Below are 10,056 nucleotides of genomic sequence, written 5' to 3' on the forward strand. Positions count from 1 at the left end.
AAATATTTGACTGAAAATATTCTTCTATCATATAATATCATGATAACCACATTTTGCATTCCCTCCACTCTTTCCAGCTCCCATATACCTCCCCTCTCCTCCGGATACACTCTGCCTCTCTTTCCTTTGCAAAAAAAGAGCAGGCCTCCATTTGACTACAGACAAACATGAACGAATACTAAGTAAACTCATTTTAAAAGATGAGTATGTGTACTGCAGGAGGCTTTATGTAACCTAGTTAGATGGAGAAACAAAGCTTGTTGACATGCATTGATAAACCACATGTACCTCTGAGAAGAAGGGAGAAATGGGATTCTGGGAAGAGGAACTACCATGATTTTGGGAAGATGATCATGATTTTGAAATTTATTCTAAAATCCCTGGAGAACTATTAAATGGTTTTAAGAAATGTGAAGGTCCAAGAAAGGCCAGTAGAGTGATTGTTTCAGTAATAACAATTCTTGTATAATTGTGGTGACAGTTTAAACTAGGATAGAGACAGCAGATAAAGCCTAAAATTATTCTTGAGCAAGACATATAATATTGAAGAGTATTGTGTGTGGTAACTTAAAGAGAAGACATACATAATGGAGACCAGATTTCTGACTTTTTGGCTTAAATCTTTATGTTATTTTACTAATGCTTAGCTCATGAAAGATTACAAGAAGATAATTCTTTAGTATATGCATAAATAATTTGGGACACATCTCTTGTAGGGCTTGCTTTTATTTGTGCCATTTGAGATGTCATCAGCATAATGTCCAATCTTCACAGTTTATCTTTTTGCTTTTATATTGACTTTCTATAGTACAGGGACCTCTTGTTAGCTCCACAATCAGAGAACTTAAGAAATTCTAAGGATTAATCCAGGATATCCCATAGCCAGTGATGGATGGAAATGATAAAATGAATGTACCTGCTTTCCTTGTCTTCACTGGGGCTTTTCTGAGCTTTAGTTTGCACAATCCTTGGAGATACTCTTGTTGAATGTATTTTCAAAGGCTCATAATAGCAATCCTCTTTTAGTATATTACTGGATTTTTCATTTTCCCATTTTATTTTTTCTATTTCTTTGTTTGGGCTTCCTGGGTTCATCTCTCTCTGCTCTGGAATCCTTACAAGACTTTTGCATCTAGGAAATCATATCTAGTCCAAGGAGGAAATGATTAAATAATTTTTAAGACTTAAGTGTATGACTGTTTTGCCTACATGAATTTGTGTATACCACATATGTGCATTGTCTGAAGAGATCAGAAGATAGCATCGAATAACTTGGAATTGGAGTAACAGAGATTGTAAGCAGCCTTGTAGGTACTGTGAACAGAATCTAGATCCTCTGCAAGAGAACAGAACTCTTAAGCACCGAGTAATCTATCTTGCTCCAATTAAATAAACTAATCTTGAGTTTAAAAGTTTATTTAATTTTACTTTGTACACATTGTGTTCTGTCTGCATGTATGTTTGTGCACTATGTGTGTAACATGAAGGGCCAGGCCTACTTGTTTGGGTTTCTTGTCCTGCCCAGTATTCCCAGGTGTTTAGTCCCAGAGAAAAATCACACAAAGATCTCTGTAAGTTATAAAGCTAATTTGGCCCATTAGCTCTAGCCTCTCATTGGCTAACTCTTACATCTTTTTAACCAATTTTTCTGATCTATGTTAGCCATGTGGCTCAGTACCTTTTATCGGTGGGGCAGATCATATCCTGCTGCTTTAACTTCCTCCTTCCCAGAATTCTCTTGTTCTCATTACATCATTTCTACTTCCGGCCTGGTTTTCCCACCTATATTTCCTACCTGGCCAATCAGAGTTTACTTATAACATGATTGACAGAATACAGACAATTCTCCTGTACCAATTCCCCCTCTAAAAAAAAACAAAGGAAAATATCCATAGTCCAATTTTTGAGCATGTGGGCATAGTATTCCAGGCTACTTCCAGCTGGTTGGAGGCGCTGATAATCTTATGGGGACCTAAAGAAAATTAAAAGTTATGATCAAGTCCTGACTGAAGTATCCTGTGAGCCTTGATCATCTCAAGCAGCAGTCTTGAACCTGTTCTGGATGAAGAACTCAGACATCAGGGCCATCTATTCCTGCCAGATTTCTCAGGTGGTCTTCCTTGATCAAAGCTGATTTTTCTTAACACTGAATAAATCCACAGCCTCTCATTTTCTGTGGAAACAAAAGCAAAAACTCTTCTCCAAAGTAATATACCTTTTGACTTTAATTTTAAAGTCAAGGAATTTTTAAAATACCTATCTTGGATTAATTCTGCAGCATTTATAAGCAAATATCTTTTAGCAGCTGTTGCTCCTTCCTCAGCATTCAAACAATTCAAAGAGAGCATAATAACATACAGTATCAAGATTCTCTGTGTGTTTTCCATCTTTACGTGGCTTTATTTTAACCTCTATTTCTTTTATTTTTACTTTTAACTTTTGACTTTTTGAGATAGGTTCTCTGTATATCTTTGTCCTGGAATTACCTCTGTAAACCAGACTATCTTTGAACTCACAGAGATCTGTCTTTCTCTGCCTCCCAGGCTACTCTCTTTCTTTCTTTTTTTTAGAACTTTAGCCTATATATATATATATATATATATATATATATATATATTTACTCATTGAATCTCTCTTGACTATATATCTCTCTTTTTTGACCACATGGGTCTTTAATTTGCTAAGGAATATGGAGAAGACTTTTGCCACAACTCTATGGCATTTTAAGGTCCTTGCCAGGAAGCAAGCTGTAATAGTGTGTCCATGAACAACAGTCAAAAGCTCCTATGGGGTTTTCTTGCCAGGAAGCAAGCTGCAACACTGTGTCCATAGCTCCATAGTCTGGACCGCCTGCTTGAAAGAGTCAGAGTTTTCCCTGGCAGGACAGCCCAGAAAGCCTGCATTTTAAAACAGCTCAGGTTTTTTCCTGCTATGGCTGAAAACTGAAATGTTTTACTCTAGTCTTTCCCAAGCTTTCTCAGGCTTTATGTGGATGCAGTTATCCACATGGGTGTCATTCTGTAACATGAGCGGGGGTCCTGTTTGTTGTTGTTTTTGTCCCATACCCCACAACTGTTTAGCCCCAAAGAAAATCACACATACGTCTCCATAAATTATAAGCTGATTGGCCCATTAGCTCTAGCCTCTCACTGGCTAACTCTCACATCTGTTTAACCCATTTTTCTGATCTATGTTAGCCATGTGGCTCAGTAACTTTTTTCAGTGGGGCAGATCACATCCTGCTGCTTTGGTGGTCTGGGCAGGAGTGGGAGGAATCAACGTCTTCCTTCCCAGAATTCTCCTGTTCTCATTACATCATTTCTACTTCCTGTCTAGTTTTCCTGCCTATATTTCCTGCCTGGCCAATCAGTGTTTATTTATAACATGATTGACACTATGTGCATGACTGGTACCCACCAGAGGCCAGAAAAAGGTGTCAAATACTCTGAAAATGGAGTTAGAGACAGTAGTTAGTCCTCACGTGGGAAATGAGAATCAAACTTATGTCCTTTGGAGGAGCAACAAGCTGTCTTACCCACTAAGCTATATCTCCAGCCTCAATTTTACAGATAAAACTTGTTTTCATAGGTAAAATGGAAATACACAATAAAATAAATGCAAACTGCTTCTGAGAATTATACGATTTTACCTTTTCAGAATGGCTAAGGCAAAGAAAAATAAATGCACATGAAAGTTGCTCCATGAAATCTAATAATCTTTTCAAATGATAGAGAACAGAAATCTCATTAACACCATACACCAAACAAAGACTATGAAAATATTTTTGCTTTCCTAATTATTTACTCTGAGCCAGCTAACACTCATCTTCCCATTCATCAGAGTGTCCTGCTAGCAGCTGTATTCCAGGTGGAGTGCTTAAGCCCAAAACAAATGGAAAAAGTAAGAAAAAAGTTTCCTCTGTAGACATTCTATTTTAGTTCACTTTCCATCTCATTGAAGAACAAGTAACATTTTATCTTTTGCCAATTGATATAGCAAGCTTAACTTCAGTAAATTCTTAATTATTTTCTACAAAAGTCATACTCACCTCTCACTTGCAAGGTCAAAGAAAGCATGCTCTCATGAGACTTGATGATATGACACATTCAGTATTCATCTGAAATTACTCTTGGTTTTTAGGTAAAAGACAGACATGAAGTAGCCTAAATAAAGAAAAAATTAAAATAAGCATTTTTTTCATACGATTATCTGATCCTCATTCAGATTTGGTTTCTTACAACCATCATGTTCTTCCAGCTTTTTCACATGCAAAACAAACAATTAAATTGCACCGAAGATATGCATGAAGTGTGCATCAATGCACAACTAAAAATAGTAACATTTGACCAGGTACTTAGGAGAGGAGACCTTGTCTTGAGTTCAAGGCCAGCCTGGCTATATAAAAAGATACTGTTTCAAAGAAAGTTTTTCTAATGCTTCTTGAATTTATGCAAAACTACTTAGATTTATACTATTTTAAGTTCTATAAATATGGGAGAAACAGGATTAATTCAATAACTTTTGCTTTTTGTTTTTTTTTTTAATTTTTATTTATTAAAGATTTCTGCCTCCTGCCCGCCACTGCCTCCCATTTCCCTCCCCTCCCCCCACCAAGTCCCCCTCCCTCGTCAGCCCAAAGAGCAATCAGGGTTCCCTGCCCTGTGGGAAGTCCAAGCACCACCCACCTCCATCCAGGTCTAGTAAGATGAGCATCCAAACTGCCTAGGCTCCCCCAAAGCCAGTACGTGCAGTAGGATCAAAAACCCATTGCCATTGTTCTTTTGTTCTCAGAAGTCCTCATTGTCCACTATCTTCAGCAGGTCCGGTTTTATCCCATGATTTTTCAGACCCGGGCCAGCTGGCCTTGGTGAGTTCCCGGTGCACCCCTCGCGGTCCAGAGTTCCTTGCTCGTGCTTTCTCTCCTTCTGTTCCTGATTAGTGGCGGGGAGGAGTCAGAAATCTTTAATAAGTAAATAAAAAAAAGAAACTGAAAAAAATAAAAACAGAAGGAGCACTTACAAACTTCTTGTATAAAGTCTTACTTTAATAACAAAAACAGATAAAGACACAAGAACAGCAATGAAGAAAGCTACATACCAATATCCTTGATGTAAACAAAAATCCTCAATAAAATACTTCCAAATTAAAAATAATATATATATATTTTAGTACTGGTTGTGGTAGTGCATGCCAGTAGGATTTGCTGAAGAAGGCAGAGGCAGGAGGATCACAAGTTTGAGGCCAGCCTGGGGTACACACTTTTAAAAAAAAAAGGACACACAGACCGCTGCAACATATTCATGCCACCTCTGCGTCATAGCTCTGCCCAGGCACTCAGCCCCACCCCTCACGCCGCCTCTGCATCATAGCTCCGCCCCCACACTCAGCCCCGCCCCTCATGCATGACCAGCCCATACCGGGATCCGCGAGACTTGTTGCTTGAAATTCAGCTCAGGAACCCCAACTTGCAGACATGGTGAATCAGGTGACCAGATGCAAGGCTGCAGTCGCCTCAGAAGTTGGAAAGCCTCTCTCCATAGAAGAAATCAAAGTAGCACCTCCCAAGGCTCATGAAGTTCGTATTAAGATCATCGCCACCGCCGTTTGTACACAGATGTCTATACTCTGAGTGGAACTGATCCTGAGGGGTGTTTCCCAGTGATCTTGGGACATGAAGGCGCTGGGATTGTGGAAAGCATGGGTGAAGGGGTCACTAAGGTGAAGGCAGGTTACACTGTCATCCCACTTTACATCCCACAGTGTGGAGAATGCAAATTTTGTGTGAATCCTAAAACAAACCTATGCCAGAAGATATGAGTCACTCAGAGGAAAGGATTAATGCCAGATGGCACTAGTATATTTACCTGCAAAGAAAGTCTATTTTTCATTTCATGGGAACCAGCACATTTTCGGAGTACACAGTTGTGGCTGACATCTCTGTTACTAAAATTGATCCTTCAGCACCTTTGGATAAAGTCTGCCTTCTCGGGCATGGCACTTTAACTGGCTATGGTGCTGCTGTGAACACTGCCAAGGTGGAACCTGGTTTTACCTGTGCCATCTTTGGCCTGGGAGGAGTTGGATTGGCAGTGATCATGGGCTGTAAGTAGCTGGTGCATCCCGGATCATTGGTATTGACATCAATAAAGATAAATTCGCAAAGGCCAAAGAATTTGGAGCCTCTGAATGTACTAACCCCCAGGATTTCAGTAAACTCATCCGGGAAGTACTCACTGAGATGACAGATGGGCAATGAGATGACAGATGGGGGGAGTGAAGGTCATGAGAGCAGCCTCAAGGTGGCGCACAAAGGCTGGGGAGTCAGTGTGGTGGTTGGCATAGCTGCTTCAGGTGAAGAAGTCGCCACTCACCAATTCCAGTTGGTGACAGGATGCACGTGGAAAGGCACTCCTTTGGAGGATGGAAGAGTGTAGAGAGTGTCCCAAAGCTGGTGTCTGAATATATGTCAAAAGAGATAAAAGTTGACGAATGTGTAACTGACACTCTATCCTTCGACCAAATTAACAGAGGCTTCCACCTGACGTACTCAGGGAAAAGCATTCCAACCGTTCTAAAGATGTAAGTTCAGAAGAGAACACTGTCCTTCCTGTACTTTCTTCTGTGATGGGATGTGACAGACTGACAGATCTGCTTCAGAAACTACTAGGAATGTGTGTAATCCTGTCTCTAATTGAGGACAAGGCAAATAATCACAAGTCAGTTTTTTAAAAAATTCTCCATGTAAATAAATGCTGCTCAGGACATATTTTAACATAATAAAAATACTTTTTACATAAAAAATTAGTATATGTTAAATTAATTTTTGCTGGCATACAAAGTATGATATATAACAATTTTCATATATCTATCATTATGTTTTCTTCTTTCAAAATATTATTTATTATTATTATTGTATGTAAAAAAAACACAGAGAAATGTAACATGAGGGCCTGCTTGTTGGGGTTTCTGTCCTGCCCAGTTCCTGCATTCATTAAGTCCCAAGGAAAATCACACAGAGAGGTCTAAATCAGTTATAAACTGATTGGCCCATTATCTCAGGCTTCATATTAGCTCTTATAACTTATATTAGCCCATTATTCTTATCTATGTTAGCCACACGGCTCAGTACCTTTTTCATCAGGGCAGGTCACATCCTGCTTCTTCAGTGTCTGGACAGAACTGTGGGAAGAGCTTCCTTCTTCCCAGAATACTCCTGTACTCATTACCCTACCTCTACTTCCTGTCTGGTTGTCCCACCTATACTTCCTGCCTGGCTAGTAGCCAATCAGTGTTCATTTAAAACATGATTGACAGAATACAGACAATTCTCCACACCACAAAGGGAAAGAGAGATGGATTTGTGTATATATTACCTTGAGAAAATCATAGACCAACTTTTATGGAGTGGGTTCTCCCCTTCTACCTTTCCATGAGTTCCTTGGATCCAACTCAATTCACCAGCAAAAATAAATCTTCAAACATGAGATATGGCAGAAATTAATGTTTTGAATTTTCCTTGTCTTAGGTGGGAAATATTTTGACTACCATTCTAGCAATGAGCATGGAAGGGAAGAGAAATAACTTTCTTTGCAAGCAAATAAAGAAATGGTTTTTGGTTTATTAAGCTAGAGAAGATAAAGAAATGGGTACTTGAAATCAATGTTCAAAAATGGTCTGAATAATGTTGTTCTTGTTAGCAATAAGAGTCAGTATGGGAAATATTTTGAACAGCTCTTTATTAACTTAATTTTCAAACCTTGAATTATTTGTTTTGAACCAATTCTATATTATATCCTATAAAAATTTGAGGCTAAAAAAAGGAAAAATGATTACTGGGAAAATGCCAGGATTAATATTGCTGGATCATGTGATATATTCATGTGATACTGTTTTAGTCTTATGATGAGTGTCCCTACTGATTTCCATAATGAATGTACTAGTTTACATCCTACCAGGTGTGCATAAGAATTTCCTTTTTTTCAAATCCTCACTATTACTTAATTGGTTTCTTAATGACTGTCATTATGTGTAGAATGAGATAGAATTACAATATCACTTTAATTTGGATGTCTTTGATAATTATTGATGTTGGACATTTTTCACATATTAATTGCCCATTTGTAAAAACATGATGCTTTTTTAAAACGTTCTTTTTACTTATCCTTTTTGTTTTACATCATGCATCTCAACCCCAATTATTTCTTGTCCCTTCATATTTCCTCATTGCCATTGTAAACTCACACACACAAAATAAAATAAAATTTAAGAGAAAAAAAGAAAGAAAAAGAAAGACTAATCATGAAAGCTGTAGTGTGACATAGTGAGTCATGCATTATCCTCTTTTACCCGTATGCCTTTGTGTGCAAGTGTTAGTTGCAAAGAGTCATTGGCCTGGTTCGAGGCCTCTGGTTTCTGCTAAACTATTGATGCTAGGACCTCACTGGGACTCCTCTTAGAAAAACTATGGAACACTTCACAAATTTATGTGTCATCTTTGTTCAGGGACCATAATAATCTTCTTTACATCATTCTGATTTTAGTATATGTGATACTGAAGTGAGCACCATACTTTGTTTTAAGAAATAGCTTCTCATTTCATTCAGTCATTTTTTGACTAGTTTGTTTTAATGACTTCATATTAATGCATCATAGAGGTACTAGCACATCTAGGTTTATTGCAACATTATTCATGATAGGGAAGGAAGCCTTGAAAAGAGTGCCTATTGGTAAAAGAATGGATGAAAAAAATTAAAATAATTGTTATCTATTTATTTATATATACATACATCCATATAAATTTTAGCCATAAAGAAGAATCATATTATGTAAGTTTAAGCAAAGTGTATGCAATTGTTGATTAAATCAATCTCACAAGAATAAATATCACATTTTGTTTCACTTGTAAGTATTATACTTTATATGAATATATAAAATAATTTAAGTACATATGATTGAAAGAAAAAGAAAAATTGACCAGGAGAACAAAAAGAAGTAATAGCAGATGAGAGGGCAAGAAAGGGGAGAATAGCAGGAAATAGTAGAGATATGCTCAGAGTACTATGTATTTGGATAATAGCAAATATATATTTAATGCTATATAACAAAAAATATTTATAATTGGTTTTTATCTATCCAAGTTTCATGAACAGTTAAAAAGTAAAACAGAACAATTTATAAATGAAAAGACAAGAATTAATTTTTCCCTTTTTTAATTAATTTATTAATTAAAGATTTCTGCCTCCTCCCCACCACCGCCTCCCATTTCCCTCCCTCTCCCCCCACCAAGTTCCCCTCCCTCATCAGCTCGAAGAGCAATCAGGGTTCCCTGACCTGTGGGAAGTCCAAGGACCACCAACCTCCATCCAGGTCTAGTAAGGTGAGCATCCAAACTGCCTAGGCTCCCACAAAGCCAGTATGTGCAGTAGGATCAAAAACCCATTGCCATTGTTCTTGAGTTCTCAGTATTCCTCATTGTCCTCTATGTTCAGCGAGTCCGGTTTTATCCCAGGCTTTTTCAGACCCAGGCCAGCTGGCCTTGGTGAGTTCCTGATAGAACATCCCCATTGTCTAAATGTGTGGGTGCACCCCTCGTGGTCCTGAGTTCCTTGCTCTTGCTCTCTCTCCTTCTGCTCCTTATTTACATTTTGAAACAAAATATTTTTTTATCATGTTTATTACCCTCTCCTGATTCCTTCCAGATCTTTTGCTGTTCTGGCATATTAGTTAAAGATGTGTTACATTCTTCTATGCTGTAGAATATTTGTTTAATGATGGAAAGATGTGCTGCATTATTTTATACTACATTTGTTTAACTCCATGAAACTGTGTTTCTTTGCCGCCTAAAACAATTGATTGGTCTGAAAAAGCTAGGCAGGAGGAAGAAATAGTTGGAGCTGGAAGGCAGAGAGGAGGAGGGAAAAGGAGAAGCAAAATAAAATGAGAAGAATATCATGGGGGCCAGCTGCCCAGCCACACTGTCATAGAGTAATAAGTAAACAAAGATGTATAGAATAGAGAATGGTAAAAGCAGACAGGAAAAAGGCAAATGGGATAATT

General features: G+C 38.0%; 1 non-coding gene and 1 pseudogene across 1 annotated transcript; one reads left to right on the top strand and one right to left on the bottom strand.

Annotated features, from left to right (window-relative positions):
• The first annotated feature begins 5,464 nt into the window (after positions 1-5,464).
• LOC142840985 (alcohol dehydrogenase class-3 pseudogene) lies at positions 5,465-6,609 on the top strand (annotated as a pseudogene).
• Positions 6,610-8,457: 1,848 nt separating this feature from the next.
• Positions 8,458-8,564, bottom strand: LOC142841845 (U6 spliceosomal RNA). The gene has a single exon (XR_012909111.1). It is a non-coding gene; the product is annotated as a U6 spliceosomal RNA (small nuclear RNA).
• Positions 8,565-10,056: the final 1,492 nt, after the last annotated feature.

Source organism: Microtus pennsylvanicus, chromosome X (genome assembly GCF_037038515.1).
Source record: "Microtus pennsylvanicus isolate mMicPen1 chromosome X, mMicPen1.hap1, whole genome shotgun sequence".
NCBI classification, from domain to species: domain Eukaryota; kingdom Metazoa; phylum Chordata; class Mammalia; order Rodentia; family Cricetidae; genus Microtus; species Microtus pennsylvanicus.